Below are 16,575 nucleotides of genomic sequence, written 5' to 3'. Positions count from 1 at the left end.
TGGTTCAGTCAGTTAAGCATCTGACTTCAGCTCAGGTCATGATCTCACTGTTCGTGAGTTTGAGCCCCGCGTTGGGCTCTGTGCTGACAGCTCAAAGCCTAGAGCCTGCTTCAGATTCTGTGTCTCCCCTCTCTCTGCCTCTCACTCACTTCCTGTCTCTCAAAAATAAATAAACATCAAAAAAAAATTTTTAATTAAAAAAAGAGTAAAATGATGCAATTAATTGTTTGATATTCACACAATGGAATTGGACCCATCCATTCTAATGAATGATACACAATAACGTGCAGGACAGATAAATTCACAAACAACATATGGAAAGAAAAAAAACAAACAGAAAAGAGTGCCTGTTGCCTGATTACATTTATATAAAGTACAAAAATGAGGACAGCAATCTACCACCTTACATGTAAAAAGAGAGCCTAGCTTTGGGGGAAATTATACTGAGGAGCTAAAGAAAAATTTTACAGGACAAACAATATTCTCTTTCTTGATCTCAGCGGTTTTTAGAGATTTACTCAGGTTGCAAAATTCCATTGAGCTGTTTACCTACGATTTGCATTTTATTTTTTTTTTAAACCTACTCATTCCAGGGGCATCTGAGTGGTTCAGTCAGTTAAGCATCTGACTTCGGCTCAGGTCATGATCTCACAGATCATGAGTTCAAGCCCCGCGTTGAGCTCTGTGCTTACAGCTCAGAGCCGGAGCCTGCTTTGGATTCTGTGTCTCCCTCTCTCTCTGCTCCTCCCCTGCTCTCTTTCTCTGTCTCTCTCTCAAAAACTAAATAAAAACATTAAAAAAAAAAATCTATACCGCCTATATCCTAACCATCACAATGTCCCAGTACTTACAAAAAGAAAAGGTACAATACTAAACTTGGGGAAAATAATCTCAAGTAATTTGAGGTTTAAGGCCCTTGGGAAAAGGGATTACTGGTGATGCCACCCCACTGCATTAACAAGTACAGGTGACCCTTGAACCATGAGGGGGTTGAGGTCCGCAGCCCCTATGCACCTAACCATGTATAACTTTGACTCCCCAACACTTAACTTCTAATGGCCTACTTTTGACCAGAAACCTTGCTGAAAACATACACAATCAAAGATAGCATGTATGTTATATATGGTATTCTTACTATAAAGGAAGCTCAGGAAAAGAAAATGAAAACCAGAAGGAAGAGAAAATACATTTACAGTACTGTACTGTAAAAAAAAATCCGACTGTAAGGGTACCCACAGTTTAAACCCACGTCGTTCAAGGCTCAAGTGTACTTTGTGTTACTGTCTGGTTACCTGCAGCCTTGATGAAGGTGGGGCGGGCTAAGGTCAACGTAGGGATAACCCATCATTTATTACACATCAGTGTTAACACATCAAAACCCATTCAGTGTTATATTCATTAAAACATATTAAGTTCAGGGGGCGCCTGGGTGGCTCAGTCGGTTAAGCATCCGACTTCAGCTCAGGTCATGATCCCACAGTTCATGAGTTCGAGCCCCGTGTTGGGCTCTGTGCTGACAGCTCAGACAGAGCCTGGAGCCTGCTTCGGATACTGTGTCTCCCTCTCTCTCTGCCCCTCCCCCACTCACACTCTGTCTGTCTGTCTGTCTCTCTCTCTCTCAAAAATAAATAAACGCGGGGCGCCTGGGTGGCTCAGACGGTTAAGCATCCGGGGTTGGCTCAGGTCATGATCTCATAGTTCACAAGTTCGAGCTCCACATTGAGCTCTCCTCTGACAGCATGGAGCCCGCTTCAGATCCTCTGTTCCCCTCTCTCTCTTCCCCTCCCCTGCTTGTTCTCTGACTTTCTCTCTCAAAAATAAACATTTAAAAAAACACACTAAAGAATCAACACAGACTTGACCAAGCAGAAGCAGACATCTTCGAAACATCTTGTTTTAAATGATCTATGAAGAAAAAAATATTTTTTTAATAAATTATCTATGAAGAGGAGCAAAGAAAAACGTGGAAGAAGGGTCTAAGGGACTCATGGGACACCCACAAGTGGACTGATATGCACACTGAAGGGACCCCAGAAGGAGAGGGCAGGGAAAGGGAGCAGAGAGCTCTACTGAAGAACGCCTTGTACTTCCCACCTTCCTGGGAAGAAAGAGACAAACTCAAGGAGCCCAGTGAATTCTAAGTAGGATAATGTCAGGACAGGAGCACAGTGACACATTATTATTAACCTAGCAAAAAGAAGAGAATTCTGAAACAGCTTGACAAAAACAGCTCATCTAGTACAAGAGAGCTCCTATCAGATTAGTAGCAGCTTTCTCAGCAGACCTTATAAAAAGAAGTGCATGGGATAACGTATTCAAGGGCAGAAAGATCAAAAAATACCAACCAAGAATACTGTATCTGGCAAAACTGTTTTTCAAAAATGAAGCAATGGGGCACCTGGGTGGCTCAGTCGTCCGACTTGGGCGTCCGACTTCAGCTAAGGTCATGATCTCATGGTTCATGAGTTCAAGCCCCGCATCCAGCTCTGTACTGACAGCTCAGAGCCTGGAACCAATGGAGGCTTTCCCAAGTAAACACCTCTGCCCTACAAGAAACATTAAAGGGAGTCCTTCTAGCTGAAATAAAAGCATTCTATACAGGAACTAAAATCACATGAGAATATAAAGGTCTCTGCTAAATACAAATATCTGCACAATGATGGAAACCTGTAGTGTTGTAATAAGGTTGCACAAGTTGTTTTCATTTCCGCTACAGAATTTCTTTTTTTTTTTTTTTTTTTTAAGGAAATTCAGGCCCAGCACGACACCCAAGGCGGGGCTTGAACTCAGGACCCTGAGATCAAGACCTGAACTGAGCTCAAGAGTCGACACTTAGTGGACAGAAGTAGAGTGTATTGTGCTAAGCAAAATAAGTCAGTCAGGGAAAGATAAATATCATACGATTTCACTCATATGTGGAATTTAAAAAACAAAACGGATGAACATAAGGGAAGGAAAAATAAGATAAAAACAGAGAGGGAGACAAACCACAAGAGACTCTTAAATATAGAGAACAAACTGAGGGTTGCTGGAGGGGAGGTGGGTGGGGGGACAGGTTAAACCGGTGTTGGGCATTAAGGAGGACACTTGTTGGGATGAACACTGGGTGTCATATGTAAGTAAAGAATCAGTGGGTTCTAGTCCTGAAACCGTATTTGATGAAATTAATTCCATTACTATGACAACCCATTTAGACATAAAACATTCACTGACCACCAACCATGGAAAGAAAGAAACAAGATGAGTCACAGGCAAAGTATAAATGGGTGATATTTATACAAATACATAATTTTATTGGCAAAGGACATACAGCTGATGAATAGCTGAGTTGAACCCACACTGTCTTAAAATATACTGAGATGAGGGGCTCCTGGGTGGCTCAGTCGGTGAAGCGTCTGGCTCTTGATTTTGGCTCAGGTCATGAGCTCACGGTTTGGGAGTTTGAGCCCCGCGTCAAGCTCTGTGCTAACAGTGTAGACAGTGCTTGGGATTGTCTCTCTCCCTCTCTCTCTGCCCCTCCCCGACTTGTGCGTGCACACCCTCTCAAAATTAACTTAAAAAAACTATAAATAAATAAATGTGGGGGATTAAATTCAGACATACTCTCAGGAAAGAAGAAAAACCTGAGGATTAATTTTTCTTGAAATAAATTACATGTGTGAACAAAACATTTTTTTTAATGAGACTTTTACTAATTACGCAACTCATTTCTTCTTTTTAAGTTTATTTATTTATTTTTGAGAGAGAGAGAGAGAGAGAGGCAGAAAGGGAGAGACAGAATCCCAAGCAGGCTCCACACCGTCAGCACAGGGCCCAACACAGGGCTCGATCCCAGGAACCTTAAGATCACAACTTGAGCCAAGATCAAGGGTCAGACACTTCACGGACTGAGACACCCAGGCATACTTTATGTGCTCTAAGTTCTAAATGTTCCAGCTCCTGTATGGCATTACCCTATGTAGGAACTCTAGGATACAAATAGAAACACTGAATTATTTAACAATTGAGAAATTGGAACACACTGAGTTGCAATTTCTACTGTCAGTCCAGAAAGAATAAGGAAACTGTGAAGTGAAATAAAGCATTAGATTTTCTCATTTTAGGGAGGTGCTTTGTTATCTGGAGAAATTCCTCAGTCTCAGTTTTGTACAGTTATGTTTAAAGCCTCCCTAAGACTGGAAATCAAAAAGCAGAAAACAGGTGAAATCTGTCTCCCCTGTTTCTGGGATTTCTGCACCAAATCCCCATATGCCCCCGCTTCCTCATACACTTCTGACGGGAGGCAAAACAGAACTTACAAATGACTTAACATAGAGACCCTCAGAAATATGCACAGATTTCCGCAGGCCTCCAAAAGCAATGGAAAAGCACTTAAGATCATGGAGGCCCTCACCATCCACGAGGAGGCTTTTGTCCATGCTGTGGATGTGATGGACCATCACTAGAGCTAAAGGAGACTCCTCAGAGGTTGTAAGAGCCCGATGAGTGTTGGACAGGACGCGTCCCTCTGTGACAGCAAGAGAAATACACCTACCCTTCTCAAACTTATTTCTATCCAAGGAGAGCTGCCTAAACCACAATGTAAGGTCTACCTTGCTCCTTGACATTTGAACCTCTCCTCTGGCATCTGCTTCATTCATGCCCACCTACCTGAGTGTGTGGCTACCTTCTCCTCTCTCTTCACATCCCTGAGCTCCTTCTCTTGCTCCAAAAAGATGACCAGGTCTGGCTTTGACACAAGATCTGTTTATTAGAAAAAGGATTATGAGTATTGCTGGAGATTCTAACTTCCCATCCACTACTGTGCTCAGTAGAGAAGAGAGGACACTGTAGAATTCTAGAAAATCTAAAAATAGAACTATACTACCATCCAGCAATTGCACTAGGTACTTATCAAAAGGATACAAAAATACAGATACAAAAGGGCACACAAACCCCAATGTTTATAGCAGCACTATCAGCAGTAGCCAAAGTATGGAAAGAGCCCAAATGTCCATCGAGTGATGAATGGATAAAGAAGATGTGACGTGTGTGTGTGTGCATGCGTGTACGTACACACACACACACACACACACACACACACACACACACACACAGAGGAATATTACTTAGCCATCAAAAAGAACGACATCTTGCCATGTGTAATGACATGAATGGAGCTACAATGTATTACGCTAAGAAAAATAAATCAGACAAAGCCAAATATCATATGATTTCACTTGTGGAATTTAAGAAAGAAAACAGATGAACATATGGGAAGGGGAGGGGAGAGAAGAGAGGACAATTAGCCACAAGAGACTCTTAATAATAGAGAACAAACTGAGGGTTGACAGAGGGAGGTGGGTGGGGGGTGGGCTAGATGGGTGATGGGTACCGAGGAGGGCACTTTGGTGGGATGAGTACTGGGTGTTGTATAGAAGTGATGAATCACTGAATCCTACTCCTGGAACCAATACTGCACTGTACGTTAACTAAAATTTAAATTTTAGGGGCGCCTGGATGACTCAGTCACTTAACCATCCGACTCTTGACTTCAGCTCAGGTCATAAATCTCACGGTTGGTGAGTTCAAGCCCTGCATCAGGCTCTGCACTGACAGTGCGAAGCCTGCTTGAGATTCTCTCTCTCTCCCCCTCTCTCTCTGCCCGCCCCCCAAGAATAAATAATTTGTTTTAAATAATAATAAAATAGGGGCGCCTGGGTGGCTCAGTCAGTTGAGCGTCCAACTTCAGCTCAGGTCATGATCTCACGGTTTATCAGTTTGAGTCCTGCGTCAGGCTCTGTGCTGACAGATCAGAGCCTGGAGTCTGCTTCAGATTCTGTGTCTCCCTCTCTCTCTGCCCCTCCCCCACTCATGCTCTGTCTCTCTTTCAAAAATAAATAAAAATTTAAAAAATAGTAATAATAGGGGCGCCTGGGTGGCTCAGTCGGTTGGGCATCCGACTTCGGCTCAGGTCATGATCTCACGGTCTGTGAGTTCAAGCCCCACGTCGGGCTCTGTGCTGACAGCTCAGAGCGTGGAGTCTGCTACGGATTCTGTGTCTCCCTCTTTCTCTGCCCCTCCCTCACTCATGCTCTGTCTCTATCAAAAAATGAATAAACGTTAAAAAAAAAATTTTAAAAAAAATAGTAATAATAAAGTAAAATTTGAATTTTAAAAAAAGGGAAAAATAAATATTCACCCTAAGCCTAAATAAAAGGAACTCATTCACTCTTGCTCCGGAGTCTTGGCTTTAGAAGTTATTCCCTGTGACCTCCTTATTTGCTACAAATAAACTTTCCCTTGTGTTGGCAACTCTGCTTGGTGTCGTTTCTGTCTGTGACTCACCAAGGAGCAAGTTCACTTTAGTTCACTTACGAATCTGGCAATCCACATGTGTGTTTCTCAGGTTCTGGTCTCTGTTTCCCTGGTTCCCAACAGATGAAGCAGCGGTCAGCACAAGGTCACTCTGGCTAAACCTGTTCAAGTTACTGTGGCAGGAGGCAGATTCCTTGGGGGACAGAGGGGGCGCTCACTCTTCACACCTATGACTGCCAGCCTGGTGTTCTGACGGCCCCTGAAATCCAGTGGGCATTCTGAGTACTATTACTCAGAAGGATTTCTGTTGGGATAAGCCATACCAGGTCTGTGGCACAGCTTTAAGAGGTAAATGGGGAGAGCTGTCCCACAAAGTCTGGTCAAGACGGCATAACGCTCAGAATACTCGGGGAAAATTGAATACTCATTCAAGTTGAGTCTAGACATCCCCGGAAGATCACAGGACCCAGCCATTCACAGGCTTGGGATGGTCCAACCTTGCAAAATGGGAGTGACCCAGCAGAGACGGGACTAAGGTCTGAGACTGAAATCTCCATCCCACCTGGTTGTTTGGTCGGCTTCTTGTTCCCAGCTTAAATCTCCACCCTGAGCACTTCCTCCTTTCCTTCTATCCCCAGACAAAGGAGACAGCAACTCCCTGGGTCACTGGAAGCCGGCACTTGGAACAAGTAAGAGCTCTATTTAACCGGTTCAAGAGACAAACGCTTATTTATGTGTGTGTGTGTGTGTGTGTGCATGTGTGTATATATTAGAATGTCATATATATGATATATATATGCCAAACGTTTTTCACATTCACATCTCTGGGATCATTTTTTGTAAACTAAAGTTTAAGCTTGTTGGTTTCATTAAAATAGGCAGATCTTGGGGCGCCTGGGTGGCGCAGTCGGTTAAGGGTCCGACTTCAGCCAGGTCACGATCTCTCGGTCCGTGAGTTCGAGCCCCGCGTCGGGGTCTGGGCTGATGGCTCGGAGCCTGGAGCCTGTTTCCGATTCTGTGTCTCCCTCTCTCTCTGCCCCTCCCCCGTTCATGCTCTGTCTCTCTCTGTCCCAAAAATAAATAAAAAACGTTGAAAAAAAAAATAAAAAAAAAAAATAAATAAAATAGGCAGATCTTTTGGAATTATCAACATCGAAAATAAGAGATAATTAACCTTTGTTCTACCTGAATTTACTAGTCATGTTCACGTAGTATCTGTTACAATTTGTCACCGAAAAGAACTTAAAATTCGGTCTGTCCCATGGTTTTCATGGGTAATTGTTAAAGAGTAAATAAGTTCAATAAGAAAAAAGACTGATAGGTGAATGTTTAAATAGCTTACAAAATCTTTGATAATCTAACACTCTGAAGTTTTGCTCAAGTAAATGATAAACTGGTTTGAACTCACTGGATATCTAAGTCTTTTCCTAAGAAGACAGAATACTGAAACACTGATTATTAAACATTAGGTTTATCTGTTCTTGTTTTATTAGAGAGAAACTAGACATAAATTTGGGTCTGGAAGTACACATGTTTTATGCTTTATTAAAAGGTTCTTGGGGCGCCTGGGTGGCTCAATCAGTTAAACATCCGACTTCGGCTCAGGTCATGATCTCACGGATCATGGGTTCGAGCCCTGCATCAGGCTCTGTGCTGACAGCTTGGAGCCTGGAGCCTGCTTCAGATTCTGGGTCTCCCCCTCTCTCTGCCCCCCTCGCTTGTTCATGCTCTGCCTCTCTCCCTCTTTCTCTCTCTCTCTTAGAAATTAATAAACATTTACATATATATATATATATTTCTATCAAAAAACTATTCTAGAAATTATGACATATGTTCATAAATTTGCCAATCTAAAGAATTCTGGTGCAACAGTTCACAATTGGGTAGTACTTATTTTTTACTAGAAATTCAGGTTTCTAAATGTTAAAATTCTTTTTTTTTAATGTTTTTACTTTATTTTTGAGAGAAACTGAGTGTGAGTGGAGGAGGGGCAGAGAGAGGGTAGTACAGAGCTCAATGTGGGGCTCGAACTCACAAACCGTGAGATCATGACCTGAGCCAAAGTCGGACGCTCAACTGACTGAGCCATCCAGGTGCCCCTAAACGTTAAAATTCTGGGGGCACCTGGGTGGCTCAGTCAGTTAGGCGTCCGACTTTGGCTCAGGTCATGATCTCAGTCTGTGAGTTCGAGCCCCGCTCTGTGCTAACAGCTCAGGTCCTGGAGCCTGCTTCAGATTCTGTGTCTCCCTCTCTCTCTGACCCTCCCCCGGTTCACGTTCTCTCTGTCTCAAAAATAAATAAACGTTAAAAAAAAAACAAAAAACTTGTAATTCTGATATGTGTAATTGAGACTGCTAAAAATGGTAAGGAAAGCAAGTCTATATGGAAGGAAAGCAATATGCATTTTTGCTAAGAAAGGTAATGACAAATAGGATTACATTTTTGTCGAGGGAAGACTGCTAACTACCAAGCATGGAGAAATTAAATATGGCAAGGAAATTCTCAGACCGCCAGAAGCCATACACACACCTAAACGAGTGGCGGTGGTTCACCGTCGAGTCCTCAAAAAGGAAATTCAGAGGGAACAGAGGAAAATAATTTTGCAGATGCAGCACCAAAAGGACACCCAAGTCTGGGGAGAGTCTGCATTTTCCAGTAACTCCCTCTCTACCACTATGTAAGCTCACTCCGTCCTGCTTCCACAATGAGATAAAAGAGGCTGTAAAGCTGGGTTATCGATGGTCCCCACCAGCCAGAGGATGGATGATGAATAATAACCACTGGAGAATCCAGGTACCTAAGACTGCTGTAGACTCACTCCCTGAAGAGTGTACCTGCCTCAACCCACCACGGTAAGGAAGCCTTATACCTATGGTTACTAAAGATTATGAGCACCCCAACGATGAAGGAAGTCACCGAGAAATAACAAATCAATGTGCCTACTGTAGGCAAACAATGATAAACCAGACCTTTGGTAGGTACACCCTTTAGTTAGAGAAACTCAAATCCAAGGGCAATGTCTGGGGAGGGTTGGTGAAGGGACCTTAGTGTAAGGCAAATTGCTCCCAGAGGGTTCAGATACCTTTGGGTGTTTGTGGATACATTCACTGGATGGATTGAGGCCTTTCTCTGTGAGGCAGAAAGGACCTTAATAATTTAAGTTTTTTTAATGTTTGTTTATTTTTGAGAGGGAGAGACAGAGAGAGAGAGAGACAGAGCACGAGCAGGGGAGGGGCAGAGAGAGAGGGAGACAGAATCCAAAGCGGGCTCCAGGCTCTGAGCTGTCAGCACAGAGCCAGACGTGGGGTTTGAACTCACGAACCACGATATCATGACCTGAGCCAAAATCAAGAGTCCGACGCTTAACCAACTGAGCCACCCAGGAGCCCCAGAAAGGGCGTTACTAAGGGGGAAAATTCCCTGATTTGGGTTGCCAAGGTCAATTCAGAACGACCTTTTTGATTTATATCAAAAATCATTTCTAAGGTAGCCAAGCCCTTAAATATCAAGTGGAGGTTACACTCTGCCTGGAGACCTCTCAGTCTTCTGGGAAGACAGAATGGGCTAAGAGAACCCTAAAAAGACTCTGGCAAAGTCGTATTAGGAAACACAGGAAAACAGGTTAAAGTTAGTTCCAACAGCTTTCACCAGAATCAGAGCAGCCCCAACAGGCAAACTGAAAGCTCCGCCCATTTTCTCTGGGGTCGGTGCACAGCCCTTTTCAGATCCTGTCTCCCCCCCCCGCCCCAGCTCATCCTCTCTCTCTGTCTCTCTCAAAAATAAGCATTTAGGGGCGCCTGGGTGGCTCAGTCGGTTGAGCGGCCGATTTCGGCTCAGGTCATGATCTCACGGTCCGTGAGTTCAAGCCCCGCGTCGGGCTCTGTGCTGACAGCTCAGAGCCTGGAGCCTGTTTCAGGTTCTGTGTCTCCCTCTCTCTGACCCTCCCCCGTTCATGCTCTGTCTCTCTCTGTCTCAAAAATAAATAAACGTTAAAAAAAATTTAAAAAAAAAATAATAAGCATTTAAAAAAATTTTAAAACTTAAAAATAATAAAGTAAAGAAACTAAAAGCTCAGCCCATTTGAAATGACGTATGGGAGAACTTTCCAAAATGCTCCACCTGCCTCCCCCCCTCCAGAGCCAGAAGTCAGGCCATTTAGCAAATAATTAATCCCCAGCAGGTGATGGAGAGGTTTCCTCCCACTACCCACTGAAACTAAGCTTCACTCAAATGAAACTGGAGACTGATGTACCTCAAAATATGGAAAAACAGGGATGGCTGGGTGGCTCAGTCAGTTAAGCGTCAGGCTCTTGATCTTGGCTTGGATCATGATCTCATACTTCGTGAGTTCGAGCTCCGAGCTCTGCATGGGATTCTCTCCCTCCTCCTCTCTCTGTCCCTTCCCTGTTCACCCTCTCCCTCTCCCTGTCTCAAAAATAAACTTTAAAAAAAAACTTGGAAAGGTGGGTCACCCCATATTTACCCTGACTATACTCTTGGCCAGCACCCCACCCAGTACTACTAACCACATGCTCTTCCTTCAAATTAGAAGGCATCCTACCTTCTCGAATCCACCAGATTAGAGTAAAAAAAAAGTATCTACACAGAGGCCCAGGGAGCCAGAGCACCAGATGACAATATTCCTGTGAGCAACTCACTGACCTGAAACTTCTGTTCTGGACACACTCTCAAAATAAGGAGAACCTCAATGGATAAAGGTCCTCAAATTTAAAACATAATAATCTCAGGGTGCCTGGGTGGCTCAGTCTGTTGAGCATCTGACTCTTGGTTTCAGCTCATGTTATGGTCTCGCAGTTCATGGGTTCAAGCCCTGCATCGGGATCTGTGCTTACAGTGCGAAGCCTGCTTGGGATTCTCTCCCTCTCTCTCTGTTCCTCCCCAACTTGTGCTCTGTCTCTCTCAAAATAAAGAAATACACTTAAAATTTTGTTTAAAAACAACAACGAAAGGGGTGCCTGGGTGGCTCAGCCGGTTAAGCGTCCAACTTCGGCTCAGGTCATGATCTTGCGGTTTGTGGGTTCGAGCCCCGCGTGAGGCTCTGTGCGGACAGCTCAGAGCCTGGAGCCTGCTTCAGATTCTGTCTCCCCCTCTCTCTGCCCCTCCCCCGCTCACACTCTGTTTCACAAAAATAAACATTAAAAGACAGAGAGAGAGGCGCACCTGGGTGCCTCAGTCAGTTGGGCGACCGCCTTCGGCTCAGGTCATGATCTCGCGGCCCGTGAGTTCCAGCCCCGCGTCGGGCTCTGTGCTGACAGCTCAGAGCCTGGACCTTGCTTCAGATTCTGTGTCTCCCTCTCTCTCTGACCCTCCCACTTGCACTCTGTCTTTCTCAAAAATAAATAAACATTAAAAAAAAGAGACAGAGAGAGAAAGAAAAGAAAAACATAATCACTATCTGTATGGTATTAGTTCTGTTGATTTCTTCAGCCTTACTGGTTGCTGCCAGGCCCGTTTAACAGATTAAATCACTCTCTCCATGAGGGGTAATAAATACCACAGCTTATTGTTAATACATAGCACAATAACGTTCTAGCCCCCTCTTCCTCTGGTCTGATGTCACGATGAACACTCTCTTAATGTGAGTTCTTGTCACTATTATCCTAGAGATGCCAAAAGCTATCAACACAGTGGACCATCCCTGGGGGATAACTTCCCTAGTAAACAGCAGTAAGATCACATAGCAAAAGGAAACTAACAAAAAATACTGCTCATCTTGCTGTTTGGACCTCGCATACTTGCATCGAATTTGGTACAATTTGTGTCCAAGCTCAGAGACCATAAAATTACAAATGGTAGTAACACGAGGTTACATGAGCTTGGGGACCCACAAGCAGATCTAAAACTAGCTGAGGGAGGGCGCCTGGGTGGCTCAGTCGGTTACGCGTCCAACTTGGGCTCGGGTCATGATCTCGCGGTCTGTGGGTTCACGCCCTGCGTCAGCTCTGTGCTGACAGCTCAGAGCCTGGAGCCTGCTTTGGCATCTGTTCTCCCCTCTGTCTGCCCCTCCTCCACTCACGCTGTCTCTCTCCATCTCTCAACACTGAATAAACATTAAAAAAAAATTTTTTTTTTAAATCTAGCTGAGGGGAGGGTCGCCTGGGTGGCTCAGTCGGTTAAGCGTCCAACTTCAGCTCAGGTCGTGTTCTCGCAGTCCGTGAGTTTGAGCCCCACATTGGGCTCTGTGCTGCCAGCTCAGAGCCTGGAGCCTGTTTCAGATTCTGTGTCTCCCTCTCTCTGACCCTCCCCCGTTCATGCTCTGTCTCTCTCTGTCTCAAAAATAAATAAAGGTTAAAAAAAAAATTTAAAAAAAAAAAAAAGGAAAAAAAAAATCTAGCTGAGGGGAAATTCTGCTCCTCAGCCAATCCTTATGACATGCCCATGCCCAGCAGGAAGTAGCTCCAGGATGGACCTTCTGCTGGTGCCCCTCGAGAACGAGGGGCAGAATGAAACTAGAGGAGGGATTTGTCACCAGCTAGACCCTACTGCCCACCTGCACGTCCCCAACGAAACCTTTTCCCACATTTTCATTCAGCTCTTCTTTCCTGCTTATCTTTCAATTTGGGCAAGAGACCTGATGGGCATAGCCTCACATCATGGAAATGGAAACTTCCGAACCTCAAGCAATGAGTGCCTTGACAAAGAGCTCCAGTGCCCCGGCCACCGACACCAGCGTGAGCTTAACCTCCAAATCACACCTGCAGACAGACTTTAGGGTGACTGACAATTATCTTTACCTCATTGTAATACTAAATCTCCACCCAAGGAGCACAAGCCCCATTGATGTAACATACAAAGTACAGACCTGTTTCCGTATGGAATGTGCATGGCCTTATGTCCGCCTCTACCTAATATGACAAGGCTCCCCTTTCTGAACATCCATCCTAACTCTAAATAAAAGGAACCCACTCAGCCTTGCTTGGGAAATCAAGGCTTCAGAAGTTATTCCCAAGGATCTCCTTATGTGCTGCAAATAAAGTTCCCTTTGTGTCACAACTTTACCTGGTGTAAAGGTAAAGTCCGCCTTTAACTTTGTTAAAAGTCACTCTGTGACTCTTACCTGGTGTGAACTCATGTTACTTTGATTATATTAAGGACAACTAGTTCTGGCTTACGTGTGTTCCCTGCTTTATCCATAAGATAATTATTAAGCCAGTAATATGCTCTGATGTATTCTCGAACTCTGAGTTAAGAGGATGGCGTCTGATCCACAAAACCACTATATATACTGTGTTTACCCAAGATAAATTCTGAAATGAAGGCATCAACACAGACATACACCTTTTTGAGTACCGTATTTCTATCATAGAGTATACGTTGTGTCTCTTAGATGGAAAGTTTTAGTGGGTTACAGATGTACTTAGCAAATTCTAATGTGAATGTGAATTTCACAATAATGCACGGACATCTTCCTGAATGCAGATTCTGTTGAGTTCTGGGGTGGGATCTCCATTTCTTTCCAGGCAGTAGCCTGTGGGCTAAGGGATACATTTTTTAATAACAAAGAGGTAGAACTCCAAGAAGTATTGGAGGACTGGGAACTGAAGGCATTTAAACGCAATTGCAGGTTCTACTAGACTAGCAAAAATGGCCCAACAATATCAGTTACTAGATGACATTCTAACGATTTTTTCATAAATTAATGCACAAATAAGTATTAATAATCTAACAGAACATATTATTCTTCCTTTTTTATGAGAATATTTTGTCAACCATCCAGTACCTGGAAGGGATTAGGCTTTAATCCAGGTTATCTGCCCTAGAGTTGATATAAAATGACACACAGGTCAATATAGAGAGGACTCCAAAGCAATGTTCATGAAGGTGTCAAACCTGAGAAGAGTGATGGAAACAAGACAGGATCCATACACGTAAAAAGTAATTATATACACATTAAAAGTGACAGTACAAAACTGTCCTGGTAACTTAAGAAACCTTTCCAATGGCGTAAAACTTATAAACCCATGTGTGGATGATGTCTTTTAATCACACTATGAAAACACACAGAACGCTATAAAGAAAACAGCTATATCACATATATCTATATCTATATCTATATCTATATATACACACACGTATATATATAAAAACTTCCTAGAATTCGAATAAAAATTTGGAAAAAAAAACAGCTAATGCTTTTGAGTCTAGAATTTCATTAAAAATTTTTTCAATAATCATTTATGCTATGTTAGGTTTTAGAAGTTTATGTCAATTTATGTGATCCTTTTATTTTTCTGAAAATACAAGGAGAGCGTGTCTGAGACATGAGTGCAGAGTAAAATGTAATAAAACGGAAACTTGCAGGACAATGGACTGAATTATTTAGAAACAGGGTGCCAGAAGTCAGTGTCTCCAGAGTACACAAAAGTGAGAGTCTTCATTTTCCAACAGAAACTGCAAGAAGAAAAGAGTTTGCAGTTTAAACGTAAAGGCTTCTGCACCTTTCAGGAACTCCACCGAACCTCCTTACGAACGATAAAATGGAAAATATCGATGCTGTAGAGGAGGACCCGGTCAGAGAGCAATGAGCCAAGGAAAAGAAGTTAATTAACATCAGCCGTAATGAAGCAAACCGGTACCAGTGCCTAAGGCACACGGAAGGACACATGATCACCGCTGTGTTCTCGTTCCCCCCAAAAGTAAATCAGAATATGAATCTAATTACTAGAAAACAGTGGGATTTATACAAATTACAAGCCACACGGAGCTCCCACGGCCTGTAACGTAATCGTGTATTTTAAATAGAGCATCTTTCTTTCTTTCACATTCTAAACAGGGAAGGCTGTCTCTTTTCCAGAACTTTCCGAGTTATTCCGGGACACTTATCCATTCTGCTTATTTAACCGCATTTTCTTAATCCTGGTCTACCCAGAGCCGTTAAAGCATCCAGATGGGACCTAACGGTGAAATGTTCCCCTTGCCCGATCTCCCAGGACTCGGCCCCCTCCGCAACAGAAAACTTTAGGATTCCCTGTGGATCGGTCAGAGGGGACATTTTCGGTACACGCAAGACAGGAGTTCCGAGTGACAACTGTTCACGTCCTGCTGGAAGCCGGGCTGGAGGGACGGGAAAGAGGGCGCTGGAACCGAGGAGGGTTTTCTAAAGCGCAAAAATGTCAGTATCCTTTTTAAAAAGCTTCCTAAAAATAGGTGAAAACGCTCACAAGGCAGGAACGGGAGAACTAGCGTAATCAACATTTGCAAAAAAAAAAAAAAAATTTTTTTTTAATTGAGAGCGAGCGAGCGCGTCCACGCGTGCGCGCGCGCGAGGAAGGGGCGGAGGGGGAGAGCGAGAGAGTCTCAAGCAGGCTCCACGCTCAGCCGCGGCCGGACGCGGGGGGAGGGGGCTCCAACCCACGACCCCCCCCCCCCCGCCCCCGGGGCCGGGGCCTGAGCCGGAATCCAGAATCCAGAAAGCTCCACCGACTGGGCCACCCAGGCGCCCCCGACCTTGGCGACTTCTCCTTGCACGGAATTTCGGCACAAAGAGATGACACGGCTTCTGACGTGGGCCGCACGGCTTACCTGGGACCCAGCCATTCCTTCTTGTTTGTTTTTTGCGTTTTTTTTTCCCTCTCCTCGTCCTCTAGATCTCTTTCTCCGAAGGCACTGGCGGAGAAGTCGCAGCTGCGCCGGGAGAAAATGCCTTCAGAGGCACCGGAAGGGCGTCTCGGCGGCGGCAGCAAACCGCTCGCCTGCAGGCAGGACGCCGAAATGCAGAAGAGGCCCCACTTCCTGGTCCTTTGTGTCCTGAGCTGTTTCAGAAACTCCCTGAGCTCCTACTGGGAGAGCACCCCCTGCCTTTCTCCTCCTCTGGGTGCCACAGTAGGCCCTGAGTCTGTTCCGACGGGCTCCCTGCAGGGGAGGGGAGGGGAGGGGAGCGTGGCCCCCTGGCAGGGGAGGCGGATGCCCACGCGGGCCGCTCTCCACGAGAAGCCAGCTCGAACCAGACAGGCCCAAGATGGCGGGTGCCATGACAGGAAACGCCTGACCAAATAAGGAAGAAAAGGCGCGGAAACCCTGCTTGCAAGAAATTCCCACCCCAAGTAATAAATAGCCCACCCCCTAGTTAACAACTGTCAATCACCCTTGGAAACCCAAAGCCCAGGGCCCCCAGCTCTCTCCCCCCTGCCCCCCCCCCTCCCGGGGATCTCTTACTCTCACATCTTGAGAGTGTACTTTGTTTCAGTAAGCTGTCCTGTTTGTGTCACTCATTTGCTGTGCTGTATGTGTCCCTGCATTCTCTCTTGGGACCCTTCA

The 16,575-nt window shown here is 44.6% G+C and overlaps 1 protein-coding gene across 9 annotated transcripts in view; it reads right to left on the bottom strand.

The window, feature by feature from the left end:
- The window catches only part of LOC102955340 (zinc finger protein 429-like), a 79,507-nt gene extending 63,181 nt beyond the window's left edge, over positions 1 to 16,326 (bottom strand). For 4 of the 9 annotated variants that reach the window (XR_006211640.1, XR_006211642.1, XR_006211639.1 and 1 more), the window contains exons 1-2: positions 15,841 to 16,326; positions 4,651 to 4,743 (exon numbers count right to left, since the gene is read on the bottom strand). The gene's annotated coding sequence lies outside the window, so the exon portion shown is untranslated. Of the gene's footprint in view, positions 1 to 4,650; positions 4,744 to 6,357; positions 7,035 to 11,478; positions 11,509 to 15,840 lie in introns of those variants that run through there. The other 5 variants (XR_006211645.1, XR_006211644.1, XR_006211643.1 and 2 more) reach the window with 5 other exon arrangements.
- Between the last annotated feature and the right edge of the window lie 249 nt (positions 16,327 to 16,575).

This window comes from Panthera tigris, chromosome E2 (genome assembly GCF_018350195.1).
Source record: "Panthera tigris isolate Pti1 chromosome E2, P.tigris_Pti1_mat1.1, whole genome shotgun sequence".
Classification (NCBI taxonomy): Eukaryota; Metazoa; Chordata; class Mammalia; order Carnivora; family Felidae; genus Panthera; species Panthera tigris.
Note: the sequence above shows the minus strand (reverse complement) of the source record. Positions and strands in the feature narration are given on the sequence as shown.